The sequence below is a fragment of the Schistocerca nitens genome, chromosome 6, assembly GCF_023898315.1.
Source record: "Schistocerca nitens isolate TAMUIC-IGC-003100 chromosome 6, iqSchNite1.1, whole genome shotgun sequence".
Classification (NCBI taxonomy): domain Eukaryota; kingdom Metazoa; phylum Arthropoda; class Insecta; order Orthoptera; family Acrididae; genus Schistocerca; species Schistocerca nitens.
In genome coordinates, this window is record NC_064619.1 from 214409592 (window position 1) to 214430217 (window position 20626).

Here is a 20626-nt window from a genome sequence, read left to right on the forward strand (position 1 = left end):
ATTTGCAGAGTATCCATTTAAATGTAGATGTAGATGTTAAGTGCAAGATAAAACACTGTTTTCATTTTATATTTTAGACAAATGTAATTATTATTTGCATTTTAGCAGGACAAAAAGATTCACATTTGCAAAGAAATACCTTAAAAGTTTAAATAAAAAATTACAGTATATTTTCCTTTGAAGTCATTTATTCTATGTGAAATATTCTTCACCAAAGCACAAAACAAAAATCTTCACACGTTCTTTGTTACTTTTTCACAGAACAACCTGAAGATGACGTCTCTTTGTTATCAGCTGTCCCTGCCAATGTTTCTGGAGAGGGACGGTGGTGTTACTCGTCGTTTCATGGTACGGGAGGCCTTCGGGTATGACTTCAGGACACAACAACTTGTGGTTGAGGGAACTGAGACAGTGACGTGGTCCCACTTTTCAGCACGACAAATGCTCGATCACACGCGTCACGTGTCTCTATAAATTGTCTGCGTGATGTCGGGGCAGTTCCGTGGCCAGCAAGATCCCCCTGGCAGAATGTGTTATGGCCTACCGGGCGCTGTGCTCTGACCCAATGTCAGTATCCAGAATATCGGCTACAACAGTTATGGTCTAGCCTGCTTCAGGAGAGGATACTATAGCTTTATGGCACCGACCCTAAACAAGTCAAGTAGGGGTGATAAGTGGGCTCATACTGCCTAGTTCTTTGTAAATTTGACTCGATATCGTAATAACAAAAATAATATCACATATCTTCTCAACCCGCGATGCTCCATTACGTTTTGCCCCTATCCTTGTGGGTGCTTCAATTTTTTCATCAGACCTTGTATAATTCTTTCCATTATTGCAGAGCGTGATATTACGTATTTTATATTTTTTCAGTACGTCATCCTTTCTCTCGCCTTCCATTATTTAATGTCAACGAATGTCACATTTTACCTTTGAGGGTAACTTTTTTAAAAAAATAAAGTTAATAATTGTAAACATGGTTGACTGTGCGTGTGATGGAGGTGGATAAACAGAAATTGTCCTGCATTCGCGAAATGAAACGAAACTAAGGTATTTTTGCAGAGTAACTCGTTAACACTCAAGCAAATCATCCTTGTTGATTCCCCTTGCCGGCCGCTGTGGCCAAGCGGTTCTAGGCGCTTCAGTCCGGAACCACGCGGCTGCTACGTTCGCAGGTACGAATCCTGCCTCGGGCATGGATGTATGTGATGTCCTTAGGTTAGTTAGGTTTAAGTAGTTCTAAGTTCTAGGGGACTGATGACCTCAGATGTTAAGTCCCATTGTGCTCAGAGCCATATGAACCATCTGAGCCATTTGAATAATTTTTTTAATTCCCTTGTTTTCACTGTTATAATGTCCGCCCCCGGTAGCTGAATGGTTGCAGGTACAGTAGCTCAGCGTGTTCGGTCAGAGAGCTGGTTGGCCTCTGTAACAAAAAATACTGAGTGGAAGGTTCAACAAACGAACGTGAACGGATGTCAGGTGACGTCCGCAACGACCCAACACAACGATAAAAAAGAAATAAAAAAGAAATAGTCAGTGTGAAGGATTGTCAATCCTCTGAGCCCGGGTTCGATTCTCGGCTGGGTCGGGGAATTTTCTCCGCCCAGGAACTGGGTGTTGTGCTGTCCTCATCATTTTCGTCATCGGCTGCAGGTCGCCGAAGTGGCGTCAAATTGAAAGACCGGCACCCGGCGAACGGCCTGCCCGGTGGGGGGCTCTAGCCATTCGATTAAAACTGTCATAATCTTTTTCTATGCCATGTAAATGTACTTTTTGTTTGGCATTTAGTGTTAAGGAATCTCTGTTCTCTGCTTCGTGTGGTCAGTGATAACTTATGAGTGATAACAAATGTCAATTACATTTTCTTATCATGATAATACGATAGGACATAAAAGAAGTAAGTTACACATTATCATGGCACACCAAGTAATTTTTATTGAACTCTGCACTGCACGTCAGAGTGAAAAAACACATATGATACTATTTTTCAACATAGGCACCAATTCTCTGCAAACAATGCTCGGAATATTGTACCAGTCGTTCCGTTCACAGACGATAGAAATCCGCTCCTTCGTCACGGAGCTATTCGAGAACCGCTGTGTGAACGTCTTCGTAGTTGAAAAATCTCTTTTCCCCCAGATATTCTACCAGCTTGCCAAAAAGATGGAGATCGTATGGTGCGAGATTTGGACTGTATGATCATCATTCACGTTTGTGCCTCCTGGGTCAAATTGATGGCTCATGACACTGCTACTGGAGGCGACAATGTATTTAGCCGATGTACCGCCAGAATTTCACGGTGAACCTGTGTACAATTTACACCTTTTGTCCACATGAATCGCACTGTCGAACTTTGGAGTACGTTTCCAGACATCACTCCATTTCACTTTCATACTGTGATGCACGCAGCAGAACTGCGTCTGCAGGAAAGCTGGAATATGTAGACTCTTCTGACACACTCTTGTTGCCTAATGTGCTTAGCGTGGGACAACATGCGTAACTTACTTGGTAAAGTCCCTACGCATGTCCAATGAGGATTCGTAGTCGTCCCCTCGCACTAAATAATACATCTGCTGCTGTAAATGAAATATGAAATTGTTGAACCCAGCAGTGAATATACGAGGTGCATTCAAGTTCCAAGGCCTCCGATTTTTTTTCTAATTAACTACTCACCCGAAATCGATGAAACTGGCGTTGCTTCTCGACGTAATCGCCCTGCAGACGTACACATTTTTCACAACGCTGACGCCATGATTCTATGGCAGCGGCGAAGGCTTCTTTAGGAGTCTGTTTTGACCACTGGAAAATCGCTGAGGCATTAGCAGCACGGGTGGTGAATGTGCGGCCACGGAGAGTGTCTTTCATTGTTGGAAAAAGCCAAAAGTCACTAGGAGCCAGGTCAGGTGAGTAGGGAGCATGAGGAATCACTTCAAAGTTGTTATCAAGAAGAAACTGTTGCGTAACGTTAGCTCGATGCGCGGGTGCGTTGTCTTGGTGAAACAGCACACGCGCAGCCCTTCCCGGACGTTTTTGTTGCAGTGCAGAAAGGAATTTGTTCTTCAAAACATTTTCGTAGGATGCACCTGTTACCGTAATGCCCTTTGGAACGCAATGGGTAAGGATTACGCCCTCGCTGTCCCAGAACATGGACACCATCATTTTTTCAGCACCAGCGGTTACCCGAAATTTGTGCTTCCATTGAGCTGACTGGCGCTTTGTTTCTGGATTGAAAAATGGCATCCACGTGTCATCCATTGTCACAACCGACGAAAAGAAAGTCCCATTCATGCTGTCGTTGCGCGTCAACATTGCTTGGCAACATGCCACATGGGCAGCCATGTGGTCATCTGTCAGCATTCGTGGCACCCACCTGGATGACACTTTTCGCATTTTCAGGTCGTCATGCAGGATTGTTTGCACAGAACCCACAGAAATGCCAACTCTAGAGGCGATCTGTTCAACAGTCATTCGGCGATCCCCCAAACCAATTCTCTCCACTTTCTCGGTCATGTCGTCAGACCGGCTTGTGCGAGCCCGAGGTTATTTCGGTTTGTTGTCACACGATGTTCTGCCTTCATTAAACTGTCGCACCCACGAACGCACTTTCGACACATCCATAACTCCATCACCACATGTCTCCTTCAACTGTCGATGAATTTCAATTGGTTTCACACCACGAAAATTCAGAAAACGAATGATTGCACGCTGTTCAAGTAAGGAAAACGTCGCCATTTTAAGTATTTAAAAGAGTTCTCATTCTCGCCGCTGGCGGTAAAATTCCATCTGCCGTACGGTGCTGCCATCTCTGGGACATATTGACAATGAACGCGGCCTCATTTTAAAACAATGCGCATGTTTCTCTCTCTTTCCAGTCCGGAGAAAAAAATCGGAGGCCTTAGAACTTGAATGCACCTCGTACTGGAGCAGTGATGAACAGTGTGCGCAGCTCGTCACTCATTAATGACAGAGAGCAAAGTTAGCACTTCGCGGTTAACCACTGAGCAAGGCAGACGTACGTCGCCTGCGTCGTTTATTTGGTTGGAAGGTGAACGTTGATGACGACCGTTCTGGGCTTAAAGACACTAAACATTTATGCTCATCAGTCTCTCGTTCAGTTAGTTTCATGCGTTGTTTTCAGTAAACTGTTTAATTACGTATTCTATCGTTTAATGAGATATGCTGGCACTTCATCATACGTTGCGTACAATTATATTAAAGTGTGTGCTGCGTAACCGCTTTTGAAGAATTTTTAGGAGTCAGATAGCATCCTGTGTACAGGATGTTCCCCAATTCATTTTACACACTCCTATACGTTGTAGAGGGACTTAGTAAATCAGGTTTTACATAGGAAACCATGTCTACAGACGGTTCGTTTCCGTGGTGCAAGGAAAACAAGATGTACAAATGGTTCATATGGCTCTGAGCACTATGGGACTTAACTGCTGTGGGCATCAGTCCCCTAGAACGTAGAACTACTTAAACCTCAGTAACCTAAGGACATCACACACATCCATGCCCGAGGCAGGATTCGAACCTGCGACGGTAGCGGTCGCGCGGTTCCAGACTGTAGCGCCTAGAACCGCTCGGCCACTCCGGCTGGCCAAAATGTAGAGACTGCACTCCTATTTACTGGTATTACAACAGCTGTTCTATATGACAACCACCAAGTTCGGTACACACAGTGTATCTGCGCAGTAAGTTCGCATAAACTCTGACCAACATGCGTGGTGTGTCTTTAATCACTTGTGATCCATGCAACCAAATCTTCCTCCGACTAGACAGGTGTCTCTTAAAGAAGAGTCTTCATGTGGCTCCACAAGAAAAAGTCAAAAGGGGTTAAATCTGGGGAACTTGGTGGCCAAGCATGTGCTCCAACTCGACCAACCTACTACGTTCAGATAGTTTTGGACACGAAACCACAAATCCTGGAACCACAAATTGTACCAAATGTCCGATGGAACATCTTCCAGAAATTCCGCAAACACTTGTTGCAGAAATATCAAGTACCTGGCACCCATAAGGTTGGGAGGAAGGATGTGTGGCCTGATCACACGACCATCGCAGATACCTGCTCAGACGTTAATACCAAAGGTCTGTTGAAATCTTCGTGTACACGTGGCTTTGGACTTATCTTGATCCAAAATGTGCCTATTTCGAGCGTTCAGGTTACCTTCCCTGTTGACATACGCTTCGTCGGCGAAAAATATTAGCCTTGAAAACTGACGAATATCGACACAACAGTGTAAAAACGAAGTACAGAAATTGAAACGTGGCACAAAATCCGCCGGGAGCATGGCCTGTATCTTCTGAGGGCGACATGGGTGGAGTTGCTGTTCAATCAGAAACCACCAGACAGACAAGTGAGACACCAGCAAGTCATGTGCAATGACTCGAGTACTCGCCGATGAGTTCTCTTCAAGTTGATGAAGCACTTCCTCTTCCAATACGACAGTCCATCGCATTCTTGGAGCAGCACAGTTTGCTCTATGGCATGTAAATTTCCCACTTTTTCGCAGTCGTTGTCCTACTCTGGAAAATATGGGATGAGATGGAGTCACACGATTTGGAAAGTGCTCTTGGCATAGACGTTCAGCATCTCTTCCATTTGGACGAGCTTCACCGTAAATTAAACAACATATCTGTGTACTCACGCATCCCGTTACTGCAATTCTACAGCTGGAGTCACGAACGATGGCAGTCGAGTTTAGGGTTGTTCTGCGCACCTACGTCACGCAAGCTTCGACAGCCAATGAGCGTTGAGTATGTTCTGAGCGCTTTGCTGTGAATGCCGTAGCTAATATGAGAATTAAACGCTATCGAAGCGACTTGTTTAGTGAATTTTGATTCCATTTGTTGCGAGTTGTCATCGCTGATAGCGGTGGCAAGTGATAAATTCTGCGAAAGTAAGTGAGAAACGTAGTGTATAGGATCTACGCTTTCTTTAAGAAGAAAGCAAGCTCATGCGTGTACCGCAACTCGTGCTTGCAATCGTCAATAATGCGATTCCCGTCTGTGCTTCGACATGCGCGAACCGCCATCGTTCGTGGATCGGACTATAGTCTTCGCAACGTAAACTAAAGCGTCATTAGGATGCATGAAAACAAGGCAAATGGAAAGAGAGGGCATCTCGTGACATCACGTCATCGTACCATTCATTATTTGGGCAACATACCATAACAGGCAAACTGAGTGAGAAACATCTAGCGCCGTTGAGTAGCTCTTGTTTTTCTTGTAACATGGAAACGAACTGTTTCGGGACATGGATTCCTATGTAAAGTTGGATCTACTGAGTCCCTTCTACAGCCTCTAGAAGTGTGTAACATGAATCGTGAAACAACCTGTATATACCAAGGTCACTATAATTTTCTTTTATTTATCATTATAATATGAGGGTTTACACATCACTATTGCAGAGAGTGATTGGTGCTTGAACACAAAACACACGCAACTTTCCAGCGTGTGAGAGCTACGCTTAGTAAGTTCTCTGTGACACTAGCCTCTCCATCCCATCATGCAACTGTCCAGTATAATTATAAATATGTATTGTTATATACTCATTATGATTTCAAATAAAGCTTCCTTCAATTATAACTATGCTTTCATGTGTTAGCGCTCTGTTGAGCGCACTTAACGATTTCGTACATAAGCTTCTTAAATAAATACCTAATTTAGAATTGCAGCAATGGTGCATAGCGCAACATAGTGCAGACATATGAATCGTTGCCTCACGGCAGTCTAACATGAGTCTTTATAAAATAAGCGTACCTATACAACTGTGCATATGGTACTTAAAAAAATGGTTCAAATGGCTCTGAGCACTATGGGACTTAACATCTGAGGTCATCAGTCCCCTAGAACTTAGAACTACTTAAACCTAACTAACCTACGGACATCACACACATCCATGCCCGAGGCAGGATTCGAACCTGCGACCGTAGTGGTCGCGCGGTTCCAGACTGAAGCGCCTACAACCGCTCGGCCACACCGGCCGGTCGCACTTCAAATGTTATACGACAAAGCTTATTTGACTCATTTTTATGATCACATCTACATCTAAATCGATACTTCGCCATCCACAGTACGTTGAGTGGCGGAAGGCACCCTTTACCACTACTAGTCACTCCCTTTCCTGTTCCACGTGTAAATAGAGCCAAGGGAGAAACGACTGTCTATATACCTCTGTAAAAGCCGTAATTTCTCGTATCTTATTTTCGTGGTCCTTACGAGCAACGTATGTTGGAGGCACTAGAATCGTTCTGCAGTCAGCTTTAAATGCCAATTCTCTAAATTTTCTCAATAGTGCTCCCCGAAAAGAATGTCGCCTTCCCTCCAGGGATTGCCATTTGGATTCCCGAAACATGTCCGTAACATCTGCATGTTGTTCGAACAAATCTGGCAGCTCGCCCCTGAACTTCTAATTGTCCTCCTTTAATCAGACCTAGTACGGACGCCAAACACGTGAGCAGTACTCAAGAATAGGTCGCACTAGTGTCCTATATGCGGCCTCCTTTACAGATGAATCACAGTCTCCCAGAATTCTCCAAATAGACCGAAGTCAACCATTCTCCTTCCCAACACATCCATGCCCGAGGCAGGATTCGAACCTGCGACCGTAGTGGTCGCGCGGTTCCAGACATGGTTTTTCCATTTTATATAGCTTTGCATCGTTACGCCCAGATATTTAAACGAAACGACTGCGTCAGGCAGGATGCTACTAACGCTATATCCGGACATTACGGCTTTCTTTTTCCTAATCATCCCCACAATGCGACGACTAGCACACCACACTGCAGACAAGCCGATTGTCTCTGCACGGCACTCTAATATTATCTGTCTTCAGAAAGTCAGTATGTCTATTACAACTGTGCATTTAGTACTCCAGATGTTATATTTATGCGACGAAGCTTATTGGACTCATGTTTTCCGACACGTCTTTTTTTACATATACAGACTCGATATGACTAATAAACTGTGTATTCAGGCACGTGACTCTTCCACTTACATTTGAATTTGCTTTCTGAAGGCTATAATTAGTAATTTCTGTACGACGTCTTGTCTCTGTTTTTCATAGGCTAGACGATGGTTACTACGAGCCGAAATTAATTACGTGGTGTATTAAAAAATGTTTGATCCGTAACGGGAATAAAATATATAAACATATTCTTGGATTACGGGGAAAATTTACGGAGACTATGTCGCAACTATTTAAAGCTAATAACTTCCTCCGAACTTCCAACTGTTGTTGATGCTGTTTCACGGTGCTACAAATAGAATGGTACTAAACATAGCTGTTTGACGTGAGAGAAACGGCTCAGTGTGTAACAACAACAACGTTATACTATTGTACATATAATAATTTTTTCTTCTGATTTTCGATAAATTAGTGTAAGCGATGTTCTGATTTCATTTCTTTTCTTTTCATGTCATTGTGTTGAGGAAACTATAAACAACCTTCGATGTGAATATTAATATTTATGTCAAATTTCAAGCAATGTTATAACAAAATTGAAATGTAAGAAATGTTGAAACCATTGTAAGATGTCGAAGTTGTAATTGTGCGTCTGGTCCATACGTAGGCAATGTATTAGGATATGTAGAATGCAAAACCTCGGGTGAATACCCTGTCTGTAGGGGAGCGGTAAAAGGTGGATGGCAGGCGAGCGCGGGAAGATGCACACGGGCGCGGCATGGCATAACGGGCTCAGCAGTGGTAGTCGGAGTTGGGCATCGGTCTGAGAAACACGCTCTGGATCGAGGAGGCTCTCCTGGAAAACGTGATTTCATTGAGCCTCGGATGTGCCGTTTCCGACGACTATACAGCATGGCTATATTCCATAGGCACTAAATGGAAAAGTATTGCGACGCTAAGAAGAAGCAAAGTGCCGATACATCAAGAGCCATAGCTGTGATTGTATGTGTGCTTTGCGCCTCGCCATCTCGCCGCCCGCCAACCGCCGCATCGACACGAACAGGTTGAAACTATTAGTACTGTATTCGTGTGGACAAGTGTTACTTCTGTTCCTTACTGTTCAATAACAACTTAACTTTTACCAGATCAGTCATATCATTTAATTATCCTAATCACTAACCTAGATAGGGTCCTTTCCACATGTTGTGCAATCCGAGTGTCCCGAGATGAAGATTTAAAGTTTATGTTAATAATAATTACCTGCAGACCTACCTATGTTAGAATGATGTTTAAAGAACTTTGTTGTTAATGAATATATAGTCAAATAATATAGGTCTGACAAAGTTGGAAGATAATGTTGAAATTTGGTTTAGTAATGAAGTTTAATTAATTTGAAACAAAATTAATGGTAGTTAAATGAGCAAGAAATAAGACAAAAAGAGTTGTATCTCATATACTGGAAATCTTGAGTGCTTAACGATTCCATAATCAAAAATTTCAGTACAGTGATCATAACAGTTTCAGGGTAACCCCCCCTTTTTCTTTTCTATTCATGTAAATTCTGAAATGTATTGAACTGATTTGACCAGCAAAGTTAAAGTCAAGATAAAACCAAAATTTATTAGTGTTTTACCTTTTTAAAAATTGACATTGTATGTGTGTTTCGAAAGTACTATTTCTAGGGTAACCTATGCCCGATTTTAATCAGATCCATAGACAGTACGAAGTTTGTAGTAAACATTATAGTGTGTTGTTGTGTATTTATGGCTTGTTCATATTAATACAGAAAGCGAAATTATTAGTTCAGTAGATTTTCTGGTTCTAAAATTTACCATATTATGCAGTGCTATTACGTGTTGTTTTGTATGAACGTACATCAACTTGTACTGGGAAGAAACTCAGTTAATGCCTAATTAGGCTGGCGACCGTATTATTAACAATTTGGTAGCATCTGCTGTGTCGTTTCTTGTCCGACCTAATGTGTAGTTGCACTTCAGACTTGCTTGACGTATCATTGTTGTTACTGAGTGGGTGGAAGTCTGATTTTTGCCTCCATTCAGGAACACGCGGTCAACATATATACCAAAATCCTTTCTTATAAGGTGAAGCCCGTCAACTTACCATAGTACAGGCTTTAATAAGTATCGTGCGCAGTAGCGTAGGGTTACAAGTGGTGCTTCAGTTATGATTTTACGAGGTAAGTCAATTATTTTCCGCAAATTAGTTATTAAATTTTATTGTAATCAAATAGGAAACTTACTGGAACATCATTTTTCGACATAGTCTCTTTGCGCTTCAACGCACTTGATCCATCGTTCTACAAGCTTCGTGATGCCCTCATAAAAGAAGGTTCTCAGTTGAGGTCTGAGCCAGTAATGAATTGCTTCTTTCACCGCTTCGTCTGAGGATCGACGGCCCCTTAATGCCTGTCTGAGTGGACCAAACAAGTGATAGTCAGAAGGCGCAAGACCGGAACTACATGAAGGATGATCCACTACTTCAAATTTGACTTTCTGGAGCGTTTCAGCAGTGTGGGCAGCAGTATGCGGACGGACATTGTACAACAATACAACACCTTTTGACAGCAATTCTCGGCATTTGCATCGAATTGCAGGCTTTAGCATGGCAGTAAGCATCTCACTGTAACGTACACTGTTTATTGTTGTACCCCTTTTGCCATAATGTTCCAGTACTGGACCTTCTGCGTCCCAAAAAACAGTAAGCATCAGTTTCCCTGCGGACGGTTGGGTCTTGAACTTTTCCTTGCGCGGCGAATTTGGATGTTTCCATTCCATACTCTGCCGTTTACTCTCCGGCTGGGAATGATGGATCCATGTTTCGTCACCAGTAATGATCCTGTCTAAGAAGTTGTCCCCTTCGTTACCATAGCGATCCAAATGTTTTTTTGCAGATGTCCAAGCGCATCAGTTTACGCAACTGTGTGAGTTGTTCTGAGACCCATCTTGCACAAACGTTATGAAACCCAAGTCTGTTGTGGATGATTTCGTGGGCAGAACAGTGACTAATTTGCTGACGATGTGCTACTTCGTCAATGGTTAATCGTCTGTCCAAGATAATCATTTCACGTGAATGTTCAATGGTCTCTTCATTTGTGGCGGTGAACGGTCGTCCGGCTCCTTCATCGTGCGTAACACTTGTGCGACCATTTCGGAATTTTTCAGTCCATTCGTAGACACACCGTTGTGGCAAAACGCTGTTCCCGTACTGAACCGAAAGTCTTTGATGAATTTCGGCCCCTGATATGCCTTCCGCCCAGAAAAAACGGATCACTGAACGTTGATCTTCTTTGGTGCAAATAGACAGCGGAGCAGCTATGATTAACAGCACGGCAGCGATAACGAAACTAACCTAGCAGCTTGAAAATTGCAAAGATATAACAACTAATAAACAAAGCACGCGTCATCAACGTAAAAAGACAGTACTACTAAAATAAACAAAAATATAATTAAATTGCTGATAATAACTGACTTACCCTCGTAAATATAATTTTACCGAAAAAATACACGTTGTTATTTTAGAATTAAAATATAGTTTCCCGTCCATTAGAGCACAAATTCAGCTGTAAAATACAACTTTAACAGAAATTTTATAATTTATAGCATGTCCTATTGTAAGTGCAGTCTACCTCCATGCCTGTGCGATCACTCTGTATGACTGCTATGCGGCGTACCTGTGTTCAATTCTCAGTACTGCCACTGGTTTTTCCTTGGTACGAGGACTGGGCACTCGGCCTCCTGATGCCAACGGAGTAACTTTTTGAGTGATAAATAGAAGTTCCAGTGTGTGATAAGCTCCCAACGTCCGGGAGAGAGGTGTGTTGACTACACGACTCTCCACAACGAATCCAAATGGCAGACTATTACACGGCGGCCAGTGACGCAGTAAGGCGGTAGTTAGATGAAATGTTTCTATATTTCCCTGAAGTGCTTATACCACATCTCTGTATTAGCATCTGCAGAAATATAGTATCTTAACACCTGATACTGTATCGCCCAGTGCTGACGCCCATTGCCTTAGAAAACGTGGCTTCCAGCGAGACGCGTCTAGCGAACTGCGGTTCTTCACAGTTTTACACAACTTACTGAAGGAATACCATCTTATGATGAACTAAATTAGAGGAAATCTAGAGCTAAAACACTGCACATATAAAGTTTAGTTGTGATTCAGAAATTTTAAAATGTATTCTAATAGTTTAAAGTTAGTTGTGACACATTCTCTAACACATTACCAAACCTGTAACTGCCTACAATCTTCAATACCACAAGAGAAACTTGTTTTTGGAGGGGAATGAACTGGCACTGGAGAGCATGATAAGGTTGTACAGCTAAACCTGAAATGAAATAAATTTTTTAAGGTCTTACTGACTTTGTTGTATTTGAGCGACATGAAAATACAGGAACAGACAATGATATTTCATACAATGATGCTTCTATTGGAAACTTCTTTGGTTTTGGTGATGAGGAATGGCGCCGTTCCTTGCTCGCTCTCTTCGTTTCCGTTTGGTGGAAGTTAACCCAGGTTTCGTCCCCAATAACGATTCTTGCAAGGAAGTCATCATCTTCTCGTTCAAAGAGCCGAAGAAGTTCTTCACAAGCATCAACACGTCGTTCTCTCATTTCAGAAGTCAGCTGCCGTGGCACCCATCTTACAGACACTTTGTGAAGCTGGAGCACATCATGCACAATGTGGTGTGCTGACCCATGACTAATCTGCAAACATGCTGCACTGTCATTCAGTGTCACTCGGCGGTTTTCCTTCACTATGGCTTCAACTGTTGCAATGTTCTGTGGAGTCACAACTCATTGTGCCTGACATGGACGAGGAGCATCTTCCACTGAAGTCATACCATTTGCGAACTTTCTCCTCCATTCGTAGACTTGCTGCTGGGACAAACATGCATCACCGTACTGAACATTCATTCGTAGATGAATTTCTGTAGGTTTCACACCTTCACTACGCAGAAACCGAATAACGGAACGCTGTTCTTCCATGGCGCAAGTCGCAAGTGGGGCGGCCATCTTTATACTGATACTGCGACGGTATGTGTGCTTCTGCACTATGCTGCCACCTACAGGTCATGCTGCACGCTGTTTGTAGTACGCTTACCAACTTACAGGATAACCGCGCGAAATTTCGATTTGTTATTACAAATTTACGGTTTTCATTTGACTCACCCTCGTAACAATACAAAAATGTCTTTAACAAAATTTCGTTCCGTCCATATTTTCGGTAGGAAATGGAATGGACATAGAGGAATGCAATTTGGCGACACTCTAGTCAAGTGTGCGACAGGAATCTTAGTTTAAGAGTGAACCGCTGTGCTGCATCGGCTGGTGCAGTCTGTAGAGTTTTGTACTAGAACACTCTAATTCGAGAGTTCTCTTCGGAACCAAGGTTTATTTTTGTTTCATTTTCTAGACTGGAATCTGGCTTACAACTCATTATATAACAGTTACGGCAGAAAGAGACAGAATGATTATGAACGACTGTGTGTTGTTTCTGACTACTACTACGCTAAACCCGGAAGAGCTGGACCATCTTTCTCCTTCAGTATAAAATATGCGTCGTTTTCAACTTTTTTTACCCTACTGGTAGCATTTCCGTACAGAGCGTCATATAAACTTACTTCCACTACCTCCACATAACATGCAAGAGCAATGATCAAATGAAAATGTACACGATGTGAGTTAACGAGCATTGCGCTCTCGTTTAAGTATATGATCGAAAGAGTCAGTCTTCAGGAATTGTGAAAGAAACCCTGTTGTCCAGGACCGGATGCCACAAAGCTCGCAGATTCACCACGAGATGAGGAAACTCACAGGCGTCTATTGTCTAATGAGGCCTAAGCGCTGTAATGCGCGAGTGAGACAGACGAGAATGTACGTCACAGGGAAAAACAGTAGTGGCCGAGGAGTCATAGCAGTGTTAAATATGGCGGACCTAAGATCGGCTACAAAGGGAAACATTTATGGAAACTATTTAATTCTTTAGTAATGCAAGGAATCAAGCCACAGTAATTTTATTCTACCATCCTCCATAAATATCCATGGCGATCCCAATAAAATCTGAATATTGATCATATCCTCGTATAATAGTTTACGATTTACTGTTACATTTAAATTAACAAGTTTTGTAACAAAGACCTGAATGCTAAAATCTGAACACTTGGGTCGATCTTAACGATCGACATTTCATATAGAAGAGCATCATTAAAGTGACAAACGTCGTAAATATCAACTCTGTAACTATATTTGTTTAAAAGATATAGTAAATTTAAATTATCAGTATTTACAGTTAAGCATCAGATTATCATTTCTCCCACATAAAACACATTGAACGATGACAGCATGACACCTTATTTAATCACTAAGTAATAGAATATTTGTTGTAAAGTTTAGTGCATTATTGTTATTTTTGTTCTTTATTTATTTATCTGAAAGAACATTGGCGCAAGGTTACTGGCCGTGACATTCAAAGCTAGGAAGGAAATTGTACTGGTTTTATGTAAAAGAACTTAACGTTTATTATGTAATGAATATTATTGTTACTTTATTTATAACGTGAACATAGTCAACCTTTGATTATTAAAATATGTTCAAATGTAAAATAATGTAGACTAAGCTGTAGCCAATCAGATGGACGGCCTAAGGAAAGGGAATTGCCCTAGTCAGTTGAGCGAAAATGTTCGGCGGGTGGAAAAAACGTGGCCGGAGTCCGTGCAGACGCGAAAGCGGACGGCCGGTCTCTAGGCAGCTAGGAAGTGAAACGACCTAGAAAATTTCGCGTTGTGTCGTATCGCGGGACCTAGTTTCTGAGCGGTGAGTATCCGCGCGCCTGGTGTGACTAACTTTTCGTGTGGAGTATCGGACTTGTGTTTCGCGATGAGATTGTGAATGATCGAACTGTGTCAAATGGATATGCGTTCGAGTGTAACAGTAACTCTAAATACGACCACTTTCGCTATTAGTTACCTTTGTGAATAAACATTAATCTAACCAAATCGCAACTGTGTGGCCTACATCATTTATGGGTCGTTAATTTAGTTCCCGAAATTATTATTATTACTGTTATTATATGTTATCCACGAACCTGTTACGGTGTCGTAATAGGAGGAGAGGTGTACTCCTACGTGGCGCGTCCCAGGTGGCGGATAGGGGGCTCCTCACCAGCGTGCTGGCGGACTAAAGCGAACTACAATAGCTCTCGCGGACCAAACACACATCCCATCAATCTCATTTTTCACCATCCATAATTCACCCATCACCTTTCCAGATCACATCTGGAATTGTAAACCCTGACCTTGGTCAGACACTTGATCATTGATCAGATAATCAAACAAATATGAGGAGTCTTCTATTGAAAGAATCCACTGGTTTGGACAGTCACGACGAGATTATCCAGGCAAAGACACGATTCGGATACGGTGGGGTGTCACATAGAGGACCAAGGCGAGTCGGAGCGCCTAGTGATGCACTGAATGAACAAACAAACATGCAACATATTCCACATAAGAAGGTGCTAAAATTTAACAAACCAGGAAGATTTTCATATTTTGCAACAGTAAATATTAATTCTTTAAGGAAAGTTGGTAAATTGAAACATTTAACGGATGCCTTAGATCAACAGAACATAGTTATCACAGCCCTTCAAGAGTACGCAATACTGACCAGGATACGATCGAATCAGGAGGATGTCTACTTTATAAGGGACCACCAGGAGAAAGGGTAATAGAAAATCTTCCCCAATTCGGTGTGTGTTTCTTGGTATACAATAGAATATTGGATTCCATTGAGGATGTTTCATCCAATTCCTCAAGAATGGCATTGTTAACAATTAAGGTGGAAAACAAAAGATATACACTGATAAATATTCATGATCCAACTAATGTTAAAAATAGAACTGACAAGGATGGAACAGAAAAATTCTGGGATGAGCTTGATCAGTTGGTAAGGAACATACCGGAAATTAACATTAGAATTCTTCTGGGAGACTGTAATGCGAAGTTAGGACGAGAGAAGAAAATTCGAGGTGTGATGGGGCGAGGGCCAGCGCATAAACTTACAAACAAGAATGAACGGTTAATTGAATTTTGTACTACAAATGGATTGGTTTTGAAGACAACAAGGTTTAAGAGAAGACCACATAAGTTAATGACATGGAAATGTCCTAATGTCAAGCTAGGGAAGTTCCAGATAGATAATGTGGCCATGGATCAGAAATTCCATAAGGAAATCTATAATGTTAAAGTGCTGCGTGGCGTTGGTGTTGATTCAGACCACTACATTTCAAAAATTAAAATCAAACTGACACCTAAAAGAAAAAACAAACCTCAAAAGTTAGATACAAAGAGAACATATGACCCTAGTTATATTGTTAATAATTACGAGAGACCAAGAATACCCTTAAATGACAATCTAGAAGCCACTGTCAATCGATTAAAAGCCTTGGCTGAGGAAGTAGCTCCTCTACGGAAACGCAAGAAACATGCTTGGTGGAATGAGGAATGTGATGTAGCGATTCAACGTAGACATAAGGCCTGGTTAAATCACCAACAAAAGAGAACAGAAAGCTCCAGGGAGGAATTAACAAATGCTAGACGATCAACCGCCAAAGAAATTAGAAGGGTCAAAAGGCAATTTCATAAGGACTCGCTAAAATCTATCGAGGATGCTTTCAATCGCCACAAGACAAGAGATTACTATCAGACATTCAAACAGTACCAGTCGAAATACACTCCACCTACTCTTATGATGAAGGATACAAACGGAAAGGTAGCACATAACAATTATGACAATTCAATTATACTGGCTAAATATTTCAAACCGTTACTAAATAGCGCGTAACCTGAACATCATTTGGAATTTGACCCCTATCCAAGAAACAAAACCCATTTAGAAAAAGCTATACCACCACAGCCAGGTGAAGTACAAGCAGCGATCAACTCACTTCGGAATTATAAAGCAGCAGGTGAGAACCAACTAGTGGCATAACTTTGGAAATATGCAAATGTACAAATTATTCTGAACTTACACAAGCATCTTACTGACATTTGGAATACTGAGAAGTTACCAGAGGAATAGAATGTTGCAATAATCCATCCACTACACAAAAAAGGAGATAGATTGGATCCAAATAATTATAGGGGTATATCCCTGCTGGATATTACTTATAAAAATTTTTCCAAGGTTCTGTGTTTCAAAATTCATGAACAGCTTGATGGTGAACAAGGTGAATATCAAGGAGGCTTTCGTCCAGGACGAAGCTGTCCTGATCAAATTATTAGTCTCAAATGGATAATGAAACATCAAAGGGTCAGGGACAAGAAACTAGTGATCACGTTTGTCGATTTTCAAAAAGCCTACGATAGTATCCATCGTGAATCTCTACTGTCAATTCTTAAAGAATTTGGTTTACATCAGAAACTTGTCAACCTCGTTACAGTCACCCTTCGAAATAATAAAGCTATAGTAAGGTTCAGAAATGAATTCTCTGAACCTTTTGAGATTCATACTGGCCTTCGACAAGGCGATGGATTGTCTCCATTATTGTTCAATTGTGTGCTAGAGAAAATCATGCGTGAATGGAACAAGATATGCCTACCATCTGTTAAGATTGGAAGAAAGATTCAACTTAACTGCCTTGCATTTGCAGATGATTTGGCGCTGTTGGCAAACAATATTGATGAAGCAAAGGTTCAGATAGAACAACTAGAACGATTAACGGCAAAGGTCGGATTGCAAATTTCGTTTGAGAAAACAGAAATGATGCCCAGCTTCTCAATTGACACATCCCATATCATACTCCATAATGATAAAAAAGTTAAGGTAGTAAAAAAGTTTAAATATCTTGGTGAGATTATTACCTGGAATGTTAATGAAAGAGCATCAATAGATAGTAGAACATTAAAATTTCAGCGAGCGTAGAGAACCACGTGCCCGACCTACAGAAAACGATGTCTCTCAATAAATGCTAAATTTCGACATTACTCCTCCGACGTTAAACCGGAAGCAACATATGCAAGTGAAACACTGTTCAGACTAAATACTCAAGCAACAACTGAGAAATTGCAGAAAGTTGATAGAAGAATACTCCGAACAGTTATCAGTAAGAAACACCAAGTTAATGGGCAGTGGAGACTTTTGCCCAATTCAGAAGTGTATAAAGAATGTGAATCCATTATTGATACAATGCGGAAAAGAAGGATTGTATTTTTCGGCCACATATCTCGCCTGCAAAATACTAGAATCCTGAATCAGCTTTTTGACTACTTCTGGAACAGTAAAACCAAAAACATCTGGTTTAAAGAAGTACAAAGTGATCTGGATGAACTGAACATCACCACACACCAAATTCAACAAAGAGAAGAGAAACTGCTTCTGAAGAAGCTGGCATTCAAACCATCACAACGGAAGAAGTATGTCATATCTGCAGAAGAACGAGCAGCCAGATCACAGCGAATGAAGAAGTTTTGGGAAACGAAGAAATTGCTGACTGCTGGAAGACTTAAACTTAATTATTGTAGACTCTCTTGTATTAGGTTTGATTTTAGTACTCCAGTGTGGGCGTAAACTATGTAAATAAATAAATTATAGCTTATGTCAAATTTGTATTTCGCAAACTTGCCATCAGGCAGACAATTTAACCGAAGGGTCACAAGTGTCTAATTTAGACACTCGTGACCCTTTTAGAGTCGGTTTCCATTAGAACGTTCTAAATGGGGTACTAGCAGCAATAGGCAGCCCGGGTGGCTGACTAGTGGGATATGGATACCTTGTAGAACAAAGCGGTAATTATATCAAAATGTTAGAAGTAGTCACAACCAAGCTACAGTAGCCCATTACAGACAGTATTGTAAGGTGCTTAAAATGTTATTAGGAAGGCAAAGGGTATATGGTATGAAAATAGAATAGCTAATTCACAGGATAAAATTAAAGCCATGTGGTCAGTTGTGAAGGAAGTGTCTGGTCAGCAACACAAGGTCGACGATATAAAGTCAGATGGCAGTAAAAATATTCCTGTTACTGATGAATCAGATATATGTACAGTATCTAACAATCATTTTCTGAGCATTGCTGGTGAATTAAATATTTAGTTTCTACAGGAAATCATATAACTTTCTTGGCAAATGCCTTTCCGATATTGAAATACTCCTCTATGATACAGACAAGAGGGAGATTGAATCAATAATTAAATCATTGAAGACTAAGAACTCTCATGGTTATGATGGAGTGGCTAGCACAATGTTAAACTACTGTGCTGCACATGTTAGCCCTGGATTTAGCCATACCTGTAATTTTTCGTTTAGGAATCGTCAGTATCCTGAGCTATTGAAGAACTCAGTAGTAATGCCGCTTAGTAAAAAGGGAGAAAGGGATAATGTAGATAATTTTAGACCTATTTCTATGCCATCAGTGTTAGCAAAAGTTATTGAAAAGTCTGTGTATGTAAGGATAATTGATCATTTTATATCGCACGATTTGCTATCAAATGAACAGTTCGGCTTTAGAAGTCGTTTAAGAACTGAAAATGCTGTATTCTCTTTTCTCTGTGAGGTACTAGATGGCTTAAACAAAAGGTTTCAAACGCTTGTCATATTTTTCGATTTAACTAAGGCATTTGATTGTATTGATCACAAAATATTGCTCCAGAAGTTGGACCATTATGGAATAGGGGGAGTAGCTCACAATTGGTTCACCTCTTACTTTAGCAAAGATCATTATTCACAAAAGGTCATTATTCACAATATTGATAACGGCTGTGATGTGGGGTCTGAGTGGGGTACTGTCAAGTAGAGTGTGCCCCTAGGGATCAGTGTTGGGGCCACTCCTGTTCCCTCTAGTTCCCTCTAGTATTACAGATAACTCTAAAATATTTCTGTTTGCTGATGACACTAGCTTGGTAGTAAAGGATGTTGTGTGCAACACTGGCTCGGTTTCAAGTAGTCAATACATGACCTAAGTTCGTGGCTTGTAGAAAATAAACTAACGCTAAATCACAGTAAGACTCAGTTTTTACAGTCTCTAACACACAATTCAACAAAACCTGACATTTTAATTTCACAGAACGGGCATATGATTAGTGAAACTGAACAGTTCAAATTTCTGGATGTTCAGATAGATAGTAAGCTGTCGTGGAAAGCCCACGTTCACGATCTTGTTCTAAGACTTAATACTGCCATTTTTACTACTTGAACGGTATCAGAAGTGTGTGATCGTTCGACACGAAAATTAGTCTATTTAGCTTATTTTCATACGCTTATGTCATATGGTATTTTGGGGTAACTTTTCCCATTCTAAAAGGATATTTTTGGCTCAGAAACGGGCGGTTTGGGCAGTAGGTGTTGTTAAGTTCACGAACCTCTTGGCGACTCCTGTTCACGAGTCTGGGTATTTTTACATTGGCCTCACAATATATATATTCCTTACTGTCGTTTCTTGTTACCAATATTAGCTTATTCCCAAGACTAAGCTACTTTCACTCTGTTAATACTCGTCAGAAGTCAAACCTGCATTTGGATCGGACTTCCTTAACTCTCGTGCAAAAAGGTGTGCAGTACACTGCTGCATCCATTTTCAATAAGCTACACTCGAATTGAAAAATCTTAGCCGTGATACAGGCACTTTCAAATCGAAACTGAAGAGTTTCCTCATGGGTCACTCCATCTATTCTGTCGAGGAATTCCTTGGAAAATTA